Here is a 12,115-nt window from a genome sequence, read left to right as displayed (position 1 = left end):
GGGAATCAGAGGTGGGGAATCAGAGGCGGTGAAACAGATGCTGGGAATCAGATATGGGGAATCAGAGGTGGCGAATCAAAGGCGCTGAATCAGAGATGGGGAATCAGAGGCAGGGAATCAGAGGCAGGGAATCAAACACGGGGAATCATAGAGGCGGGGAATCAGAGTTGGGGAATCAGAGGCGGGGACTCAGATATTGGGGAAACAGAGGCGGGGAATCAGAGGCGGGGAAACAGAGGCGGGGAATCAGATATGGGGAATCAGAGGTGGGGAATCAGAGGTTGCGAATCAGAGGCAGGGAATCAGAGGCGGGGAATCAGAGGCGGGGAATGAGTGGCAGGGAATCAGATATGCGGAATCAGAGATGGGGAATCAGAGGCAGGGAATCAGAGGCGGGGAATCAGAGGCAGGGATTCAGAGGCCGGGAATCAGAGGCGGGGAATCAGATATGGGGAATCAGAGGTGGGGAATCAGAGGCAGGGAATCAGATGTGCGGAATCAGAGATGGGGAATCAGAGGCAGAGAATCAGAATCAGAAGCGGGGAATAAGAGGCCGGGAATCAGAGGTGGGGAATCAGAGTCCGGGAATCAGAGATGGGGAATCAGAGGCGGGGAATGAGATATTGGGAATCAGAGTCGGGGAATCAGAGGCAGGGAAACAGAGGCGGAGAATCAGATATGGGGAATCAGAGATGGCGAATCAAAGGCGTTGAATCAGAGATGGGGAATCAGAGGCAGGTAATCAGAGGCGGGGAATCAGAGGCGGGGAATCAGAGGCAGGGAATCAGATGTGCGGAATCAGAGATGGGGAATCAGAGTCCGGGAATCAGAGATGGGGAATCAGAGGCGGGGAATGAGATATGGGGAATCAGAGGCGGGGAATCAGAGGCGGGGAAGCAGTTGCGGGGAATCAGATATGGGGAATCAGAGGTGGCGAATCAAAGGCGCTGAATCAGAGATGGGGAATCAGAGGCGGGGAATCAGAGGCAGGGAATCAAACACGGGGAATCAGAGGCGGGGAATCAGAGTTGGGGAATGAGAGGCGGGGAATCAGATATGGGGAAACAGAGGCGGGGAATCAGAGGCGGGGAAACAGAGGCGGGGAATCAGATATGGGGAATCAGAGGTGGGGAATCAGAGGTTGCGAATCAGAGGAAGGGAATCAGAGGCGGGGAATCAGAGGCGGGGAATCAGAGGCAAGGAATCAGAGGCAGGGAATCAGAGGCGGGGAATCAGATATGGGGAATCAGAGGTGGGGAATCAGAGGCAGGGTATCAGATGTGCGGAATCAGAGATGGGGAGTCAGAGGCAGAGAATCAGAATCAGAAGCGGGGAATAAGAGGCCGGGAATCAGAGGTGGGGAATCAGAGTCCGGGAATCAGAGATGGGGAATCAGAGGCGGGGAATGAGATATTGGGAATCAGAGGCGGGGAATCAGAGGCAGGGAAACAGAGGCGGGGAATCAGATATGGGGAATCAGAGGTTGGGAATCAGAGGCAGGGAATCAGAAGTGGGGAATCAGAGGCTGGGAATCAGATGCGGGGAATCAGAGGCGGGGAATCAGAGCTGGGGAATCAAAGGCGCTGAATCAGAGATGGGGAATCAGAGGCAGGGAATCAGAGGCAGGGAATCAAACACGGGGAATCATAGAGGCGGGGAATCAGAGTTGGGGAATCAGAGGCGGGGACTCAGATATTGGGGAAACAGAGGCGGGGAATCAGAGGCGGGGAAACAGAGGCGGGGAATCAGATATGGGGAATCAGAGGTGGGGAATCAGAGGTTGCGAATCAGAGGCAGGGAATCAGAGGCGGGGAATCAGAGGCGGGGAATGAGTGGCAGGGAATCAGATATGCGGAATCAGAGATGGGGAATCAGAGGCAGGGAATCAGAGGCGGGGAATCAGAGGCAGGGATTCAGAGGCCGGGAATCAGAGGCGGGGAATCAGATATGGGGAATCAGAGGTGGGGAATCAGAGGCAGGGAATCAGATGTGCGGAATCAGAGATGGGGAATCAGAGGCAGAGAATCAGAATCAGAAGCGGGGAATAAGAGGCCGGGAATCAGAGGTGGGGAATCAGAGTCCGGGAATCAGAGATGGGGAATCAGAGGCGGGGAATGAGATATTGGGAATCAGAGTCGGGGAATCAGAGGCAGGGAAACAGAGGCGGAGAATCAGATATGGGGAATCAGAGATGGCGAATCAAAGGCGTTGAATCAGAGATGGGGAATCAGAGGCAGGTAATCAGAGGCGGGGAATCAGAGGCGGGGAATCAGAGGCAGGGAATCAGATGTGCGGAATCAGAGATGGGGAATCAGAGTCCGGGAATCAGAGATGGGGAATCAGAGGCGGGGAATGAGATATGGGGAATCAGAGGCGGGGAATCAGAGGCGGGGAAGCAGTTGCGGGGAATCAGATATGGGGAATCAGAGGTGGCGAATCAAAGGCGCTGAATCAGAGATGGGGAATCAGAGGCGGGGAATCAGAGGCAGGGAATCAAACACGGGGAATCAGAGGCGGGGAATCAGAGTTGGGGAATGAGAGGCGGGGAATCAGATATGGGGAAACAGAGGCGGGGAATCAGAGGCGGGGAAACAGAGGCGGGGAATCAGATATGGGGAATCAGAGGTGGGGAATCAGAGGTTGCGAATCAGAGGAAGGGAATCAGAGGCGGGGAATCAGAGGCGGGGAATCAGAGGCAAGGAATCAGAGGCAGGGAATCAGAGGCGGGGAATCAGATATGGGGAATCAGAGGTGGGGAATCAGAGGCAGGGTATCAGATGTGCGGAATCAGAGATGGGGAGTCAGAGGCAGAGAATCAGAATCAGAAGCGGGGAATAAGAGGCCGGGAATCAGAGGTGGGGAATCAGAGTCCGGGAATCAGAGATGGGGAATCAGAGGCGGGGAATGAGATATTGGGAATCAGAGGCGGGGAATCAGAGGCAGGGAAACAGAGGCGGGGAATCAGATATGGGGAATCAGAGGTTGGGAATCAGAGGCAGGGAATCAGAAGTGGGGAATCAGAGGCTGGGAATCAGATGCGGGGAATCAGAGGCGGGGAATCAGAGCTGGGGAATCAGAGGCGGGGAATCAGATTTGGGGAATCAGAGGCAGGGTATTAGATATGGGGAAACAGAGGAGGGGAATCAGAGGCGGGGAAACAGAGGCGTGGAATCAGATATGGGGAATCAGAGGTGGGGAATAAGTGGCAGGGAAGCAGAGGCGGGGTATCAGAGCTGGGGAATCAGAGGCGGGGAATCTGAGTTGGGTTATCAGAGGAGGGGAATCAGATATGGGGAAACATGCGGGGCATCAGAGGCGGGGAAACAGAGGCGGGGAATCAGATATGGGGAATCAGAGGTGGGGAATCAGAGGCAGGGAATCAGATGTGCGGAATCAGAGATGGGGTATCAGAGGCATGGAATCAGAATCAGAAGCGGAGAATCAGAGGCCGGGAATCAGAGGCCGGGAATCAGATGCCGGGAATAAGAGGCCGGGAAATCAGAGTTGGGGAATCAGAGGCGTGGAATCAGATATGGGGAAACAGAGGCGGGGAATCAGAGGCAGGGAAACAAACACGGGGAATCAGAGGCGGGGACTCAGAGCTGGGGAATCAGAGTCGGGGAATCAGAGTTGGGGAATCAGAGGCGTGGAATCAGATATGGGGAAACAGAGGCGGGGAATCAGAGGCGGGGAAACAGAGGCGGGGAATCAGATATGGGGAATCAGAGGTGGGGAATCAGAGGTTGGGAGTCAGAGGCAGGGAATCAGAGGCGGGGAATCAGAGGCGGGGAATCAGAGTCAGGGAATCAGATGTGCAGGATCAGAGAAGGGGAATCAGAGGCAGGGAATCAGAGGCGGGGTATCAGAGGCGGGGAATCAGAGGCCGGGAATCAGAGGCCGGGAATCAGAGGCCGGGAATGAGAGGCCGGGAATCAGAGGCTGGAAATCAGAGGCCGGGAATCAGAGGTGGGGAATAAGAGGCACGGAATCAGATGTGCGGTATCAGAGATGGGGAATCACAGGCAGGGAATCAGAGGCGGGGAATCAGAGGCGCGGAATCAGAGGCAGGGAATCGGATGTGCGGAATCAGAGATGGGGAATCAGAGGTGGGGAATCAGTGTCCGGGAATCAGAGATGGGGAATTAGAGGCGGGGAATCAGAGGCGGGGAAACATAGGTGGGGAATCAGATATGGGGAATCAGAGGTGGGGAATCAGAGGCGCTGAATCAGAGATGGTGAATCAGAGGCGGGGAATCAGAGGCAGGAAATCAGACATGGGGAATGAGAGGCTAGGAATCAGACACGGGGAATCAGAGGTGGGGAATCAGAGCTGGGGAATCAGAGGTGGGTAATCAGAGGTGGGGAATCAGAGTTGGGGAATCAGAGGCTGGGAATCAGATATGGGGAAACAGAGGCGGGGAATCAGAGGAAGGGAAACAGAGGCGGGGAATCAGATATGGGGAATCAGAGGAGGGGAATCAGAGGTTGGGAATCAGAGGCAGGGACTCAGAGGTTGGGATTCAGATGCAGGGAATCAGATGCGGGGAATAAGAGGTGGGGATTCAGAGGCGAGAAATCAGAGGCAGGGAATCAGAGTTGGGGAATCAGAGGCAGGGAATTAGATATGGGGAAACAGAGGTGGGGAATTAGAGGCGGGGAATCAGAGGCCGGGAATAAGAGGCCGGGAATCAGAGGTGGGTAATCAGAGTCCGGGAATCAGAGGCGGGGAATGAGATATGGGGAATTAGAGGCGGGGAATCAGAGGCAGGGAAACAGAGGCGGGGAATCAGATATGGGGTATCAGAGGTGGCGAATCAATGGCGGTGAATCAGAGATGGGGAATCAGAGGCGGGGAATCAGAGGCAGGGCATCAAACACGGGGAATGAGAGACGGGGAATCATAGCTGGGGAATCAGAGGCGGGGAATCAGAGTTGGGGAATCAGAGGCGGTGAATCAGATATGGGGAAACAGAGGCGGGAAATCAGAGGCGGGGAAACAGAGGCGGGGAATCAGATATGGGGAATCAGAGGTGGGGAATCAGTGGTTGGGAATCAGAGGCAGGGAATCAGATATGGGGAATCAGAGGTGGGGAATCAGTGGTTGGGAATCAGATGTGCGGAATCAGATATGGGGAATCAGAGTCCGGGAATCAGAGATGGGGAATCAGAGGCGGGGAATGAGATATGGGGAATCAGAGGCGGGGAATCAGAGGCAGGGAATCAGATGTGCGGAATCAGAGATGGGGAATCAGAGTCCGGGAATCAGAGATGGGGAATCAGAGGAGGGGAATGAGATATGGGGAATCAGAGGTGGGGAATCAGAGGCGGGGAAACAGTGGCGGGGAATCAGATATGGGGAATCAGAGGTGGGGAATCAGATGTTACGAATCAGAGGCAGTGAATCAGAGGCGGGGAATCAGAGGCGGGGAATCAGAGGCAGGGAATCAGATGTGCGGAATCAGAGATGGGGAATCAGAGGCAGGGAATCAGAGGCAGGGAACCAGAGGCAGGGAATCAGAGGCCGGGAATCAGAGGCGGGGAATCAGATATGGGGAATCAGAGGTGGGGAATCAGAGGCAGGGTATCAGATGTGCGGAATCAGAGATGGGGAGTCAGAGGCAGAGAATCAGAATCAGAAGCGGGGAATAAGAGGCCGGGAATCAGAGGTGGGGAATCAGAGTCCGGGAATCAGAGATGGGGAATCAGAGGCGGGGAATGAGATATTGGGAATCAGAGTCGGGGAATCAGAGGCAGGGAAACAGAGGCGGGGAATCAGATATGGGGAATCAGAGGTTGGGAATCAGAGGCAGGGAATCAGAAGTGGGGAATCAGAGGCTGGGAATCAGATGCGGGGAATCAGAGGCGGGGAATCAGAGCTGGGGAATCAGAGGCGGGGAATCAGGTTTGGGGAATCAGAGGCAGGGAATTAGATATGGGGAAACAGAGGAGGGGAATCAGAGGCGGGGAAACAGAGGCGTGGAATCAGATATGGGGAATCAGAGCTGGGGAATCAGAGGCGGGGAATCTGAGTTGGGTTATCAGAGGAGGGGAATCAGATATGGGGAAACATGCGGGCCATCAGAGGCGGGGAAACAGAGGCGGGGAATCAGATATGGGGAATCAGAGGTGGGGAATCAGAGGCAGGGAATCAGATGTGCAGAATCAGAGATGGGGTATCAGAGGCATGGAATCAGAATCAGAAGTGGAGAATCAGAGGCCGGGAATCAGAGGCCGGGAATCAGATGCCGGGAATAAAAGGCCGGGAATCAGAGGTGGGGAATCTGAGTCCGGGAATCAGAAATGGGGAATCGGAGGCGGGGAATGAGATATGGGGAATCAGAGGCGGGGAATCAGAGGCGGTGAAACAGAGGCGGGGAATCAGATATGGGGAATCAGAGGTGGCGAATCAAAGGTTGTGAATCAGAGATGGGGAATCAGAGGCGGGGAATCAGAGGCAGGGAAACAAACACGGGGAATCAGAGGCGGGGAATCAGAGCTGGGGAATCAGAGGCGGGGAATCAGAGTTGGGGAATCAGAGGCGTGGAATCAGATATGGGGAAACAGAGGCGGGGAATTAGAGGCGGGGAAACAGAGGCGGGGAATCAGATATGGGGAATCAGAGGTGGGGAATCAGAGGTTGGGAGTCAGAGGCAGGGAATCAGAGGCGGGGAATCAGAGGCGGGGAATCAGAGTCAGGGAATCAGATGTGCAGGATCAGAGAAGGGGAATCAGAGGCAGGGAATCAGAGGCGGGGAATCAGAGGCGGGGAATCAGAGGCCGGGAATCAGAGGCCGGGAATCAGAGGCCGGGAATGAGAGGCCGGGAATCAGAGGCTGGAAATCAGAGGCCGGGAATCAGAGGTGGGGAATAAGAGGCACGGAATCAGATGTGCGGTATCAGAGATGGGGAATCACAGGCAGGGAATCAGAGGCGGGGAATCAGAGGCGCGGAATCAGAGGCAGGGAATCGGATGTGCGGAATCAGAGTTGGGGAATCAGAGGTGGGGAATCAGAGTCCGGGAATCAGAGATGGGGAATTAGAGGCGGGGAATCAGAGGCGGGGAAACATAGGTGGGGAATTAGATATGGGGAATCAGAGGTGGGGAATCAGAGGCGCTGAATCAGAGATGGTGAATCAGAGGCGGGGAATCAGAGGCAGAAAAACAGACATGGGGAATGAGAGGCTGGGAATCAGACACGGGGAATCAGAGGTGGGGAATCAGAGCTGGGGAATCAGAGGTGGGTAATCAGAGGTGGGGAATCAGAGTTGGGGAATCAGAGGCTGGGAATCAGATATGGGGAAACAGAGGCGGGGAATCAGAGGAAGGGAATCAGAGGCGGGGAAACAGAGGCGGGGAATCAGATATGGGGAATCAGAGGTGGGGAATCAGATGTTACGAATCAGAGGCAGTGAATCAGAGGCGGGGAATCAGAGGCGGGGAATGAGAGGCAGGGAATCAGATGTGCGGAATCAGAGATGGGGAATCAGAGGCAGGGAATCAGATGCGGGGAATCAGAGGCAGGGAATCAGAGGCCGGGAATCAGAGGCGGGGAATCAGATATGGGGAATCAGAGGTGGGGAATCAGAGGCAGGGTATCAGATGTTCGGAATCAGAGATGGGGAGTCAGAGGCAGAGAATCAGAATCAGAAGCGGGGAATAAGAGGCCGGGAATCAGAGGTGGGGAATCAGAGTCCGGGAATCAGAGATGGGGAATCAGAGGCGGGGAATGAGATATTGGGAATCAGAGGCGGGGAATCAGAGGCAGGGAAACAGAGGCGGGGAATCAGATATGGGGAATCAGAGGTTGGGAATCAGAGGCAGGGAATCAGAAGTGGGGAATCAGAGGCTGGGAATCAGATGCGGGGAATCAGAGGCGGGGAATCAGAGCTGGGGAATCAGAGGCGGGGAATCAGATTTGGGGAATCAGAGGCAGGGTATTAGATATGGGGAAACAGAGGAGGGGAATCAGAGGCGTGGAAACAGAGGCGTGGAATCAGATATGGGGAATCAGAGGTGGGGTATAAGTGGCAGGGAAGCAGAGGCGGGGTATCTGAGCTGGGGAATCAGAGGCGGGGAATCTGAGTTGGGTTATCAGAGGAGGGGAATCAGATATGGGGAAACATGCGGGGCATCAGAGGTGGGGAAACAGAGGCGGGGAATCAGATATGGGGAATCAGAGGTGGGGAATCAGAGGCAGGGAATCAGATGTGCGCAATCAGAGATGGGGTATCAGAGGCATGGAATCAGAATCAGAAGCGGAGAATCAGAGGCCGGGAATCAGAGGCCGGGAATCAGATGCCGGGAATAAGAGGCCGGGAATCAGAGGTGGGGAATCTGAGTCCGGAAATCAGAAATGGGGAATCAGAGGCGGGGAATGAGATATGGGGAATCAGAGGCGGGGAATCAGAGGCGGGGAAACAGAGGCGGGGAATCAGATATGGGGAATCAGAGGTGGCGAATCAAAGGTTGTGAATCAGAGATGGGGAATCAGAGGCGGGGAATCAGAGGCAGGGAAACAAACACGGGGAATCAGAGGCGGGGAATCAGAGCTGGGGAATCAGAGTCGGGGAATCAGAGTTGGGGAATCAGAGGCGTGGAATCAGATATGGGGAAACAGAGGCGGGGAATCAGAGGCGGGGAAACAGAGGCGGGGAATCAGATATGGGGAATCAGAGGTGGGGAATCAGAGGTTGGGAGTCAGAGGCAGGGAATCAGAGGCGGGGAATCAGAGGCGGGGAATCAGAGGCAGGGAATCAGATGTGCAGGATCAGAGAAGGGGAATCGGAGGCAGGGAATCAGAGGCGGGGAATCAGAGGCGGGGAATCAGAGGCCGGGAATCAGAGGCCAGGAATCAGAGGCCGGGAATCAGAGTCCGGGAATCAGAGGCTGGAAATCAGAGGCCGGGAATCAGAGGTTGGGAATAAGAGGCACGGAATCAGATGTGCGGTATCAGAGATGGGGAATCACAGGCAGGGAATCAGAGGCGGGGAATCAGAGGCGCGGAATCAGAGGCAGGGAATCGGATGTGCGGAATCAGAGATGGGGAATCAGAGGTGGGGAATCAGAGTCCGGGAATCAGAGATGGGGAATTAGAGGCGGGGAATCAGAGGCGGGGAAACATAGGTGGGGAATCAGATATGGGGATTCAGACGTGGGGAATCAGAGGCGCTGAATCAGAGATGGTGAATCAGAGGCGGGGAATCAGAGGCAGGAAATCAGACATGGGGAATGAGAGGCTGGGAATCAGACACGGGGAATCAGAGGTGGGGAATCAGAGCTGGGGAATCAGAGGTGGGGAATCAGAGGTGGGTAATCAGAGTTGGGGAATCAGAGGCGGGGAATCAGATATGGGGAAACAGAGGCGGGGATTCAGAGGAAGGGAAACAGAGGCGGGGAATCAGATATGGGGAATCAGAGGAGGGGAATCAGAGGTTGGGAATCAGAGGCAGGGACTCAGAGGTTGGGATTCAGATGCAGGGAATCAGATGCGGGGAATAAGAGGTGGGGATTCAGAGGCGAGAAATCAGAGGCAGGGAATCAGAGTTGGGGAATCAGAGGCAGGGAATTAGATATGGGGAAACAGAGGCGGGTAATCAGAGGCGGGGAATCAGAGGCGGGGAATCAGAGGCAGGGAATCAGATGTGCGGAATCAGAGATGGGGAATCAGAGTCCGGGAATCAGAGATGGGGAATACGAGGCGGGGAATGAGATATGGGGAATCAGAGGCGGGGAATCAGAGGCGGGGAAACAGATGCGGTGAATCAGATATGGGGAATCAGAGGTGGCGAATCAAAGGCGCTGAATCAGAGATGGGGAATCAGAGGCGGGGAATCAGAGGCAGGGAATCAAACACGGGGAATCAGAGGCGGGGAATCAGAGTTGGGGAATCAGAGGTGGGGAATCAGAGGCGGGGAAACAGAGGCGGGGAATCAGATATGGGGAAACAGAGGTGGGGAATCAGATGTTACGAATCAGAGGCAGTGAATCAGAGGCGGGGAATCAGAGGCGGGGAATGAGAGGCAAGGAATCAGATGTGCGGAATCAGAGATGGGGAATCAGAGGCAGGGAATCAGAGGCGGGGAATCAGAGGCAGGGAATCAGAGGCCGGGAATCAGAGGCGGGGAATCAGATATGGGGAATCAGAGGTGGGGAATCAGAGGCAGGGTATCAGATGTGCGGAATCAGAGATGGGGAGTCAGAGGCAGAGAATCAGAATCAGAAGCGGGGAATAAGAGGCCGGGAATCAGAGGTGGGGAATCAGAGTCCGGGAATCAGAGATGGGGAATCAGAGGCTGGGAATCAGATGCGGGGAATCAGAGGCGGGGAATCAGAGCTGGGGAATCAGAGGCGGGGAATCAGATTTGGGGAATCAGAGGCAGGGTATTAGATATGGGGAAAAAGAGGAGGGGAATCAGAGGCGGGGAAACAGAGGCGTGGAATCAGATATGGGGAATCAGAGGTGGGGAATAAGTGGCAGGGAAGCAGAGGCGGGGTATCAGAGCTGGGGAATCAGAGGCGGGGAATCTGAGTTGGGTTATCAGAGGAGGGGAATCAGATATGGGGAAACATGCGGGGCATCAGAGGCGGGGAAACAGAGGCGGGGAATCAGATATGGGGAATCAGAGGTGGGGAATCAGAGGCAGGGAATCAGATGTGCGGAATCAGAGATGGGGTATCAGAGGCATGGAATCAGAATCAGAAGCGGAGAATCAGAGGCCGGGAATCAGAGGCCGGGAATCAGATGCCGGGAATAAGAGGCCGGGAATCAGAGGTGGGGAATCTGAGTCCGGGAATCAGAAATAGTGAATCAGAGGCGGGGAAAGAGATATGGGGAATCAGAGGCGGGGAATCAGAGGCGGGGAAACAGAGGCGGGGAATCAGATATGGGGAATCAGAGGTGGCGAATCAAAGGTTGTGAATCAGAGATGGGGAATCAGAGGCGGGGAATCAGAGGCAGGGAAACAAACACGGGGAATCAGAGGCGGGGAATCAGAGCTGGGGAATCAGAGTCGGGGAATCAGAGTTGGGGAATCAGAGGCGTGGAATCAGATATGGGGAAACAGAGGCGGGGAATCAGAGGCGGGGAAACAGAGGCGGGGAATCTGATATGGGGAATCAGAGGTGGGGAATCAGAGGTTGGGAGTCAGAGGCAGGGAATCAGAGGCGGGGAATCAGAGGCGGGGAATCAGAGTCAGGGAATCAGATGTGCAGGATCAGAGAAGGGGAATCAGAGGCAGGGAATCAGAGGCGGGGAATCAGAGGAGGGGAATCAGAGGCCGGGAATCAGAGGCCGGGAATCAGAGGCCGGGAATCAGAGGCCGGGAATGAGAGGCCGGGAATCAGAGGCTGGAAATCAGAGGCCGGGAATCAGAGGTGGGGAATAAGAGGCACGGAATCAGATGTGCGGTATCAGAGATGGGGAATCACAGGCAGGGAATCAGAGGCGGGGAATCAGAGGCGCGGAATCAGAGGCAGGGAATCGGATGTGCGGAATCAGAGATGGGGAATCAGAGGTGGGGAATCAGAGTCCGGGAATCAGAGATGGGGAATTAGAGGCGGGGAATCAGAGGCGGGGAAACATAGGTGGGGAATCAGATATGGGGAATCAGAGGTGGGGAATCAGAGGCGCTGAATCAGAGATGGTGAATCAGAGGCGGGGAATCAGAGGCAGGAAATCAGACATGGGGAATGAGAGGCTGGGAATCAGACACGGGGAATCAGAGGTGGGGAATCAGAGCTGGGGAATCAGAGGTGGGTAATCAGAGGTGGGGAATCAGAGTTGGGGAATCAGAGGCTGGGAATCAGATATGGGGAAACAGAGGCGGGGAATCAGAGGCAGTGAATCAGAGGCGGGGAATCAGAGGCGGGGAATGAGAGGCAGGGAATCAGATGTGCGGAATCAGAGATGGGGAATCAGAGGCAGGGAATCAGAGGCGGGGAATCAGAGGCAGGGAATCAGAGGCCGGGAATCAGAGGCGGGGAATCAGATATGGGGAATCAGAGGTGGGGAATCAGAGGCAGGGTATCAGATGTTCGGAATCAGAGATGGGGAGTCAGAGGCAGAGAATCAGAATCAGAAGCGGGGAATAAGAGGCCGGGAATCAGAGGTGGGGA

Source organism: Narcine bancroftii, chromosome 1 (genome assembly GCF_036971445.1).
Source record: "Narcine bancroftii isolate sNarBan1 chromosome 1, sNarBan1.hap1, whole genome shotgun sequence".
Classification (NCBI taxonomy): Eukaryota; Metazoa; Chordata; class Chondrichthyes; order Torpediniformes; family Narcinidae; genus Narcine; species Narcine bancroftii.
This window is presented reverse-complemented; position numbering follows the sequence as displayed.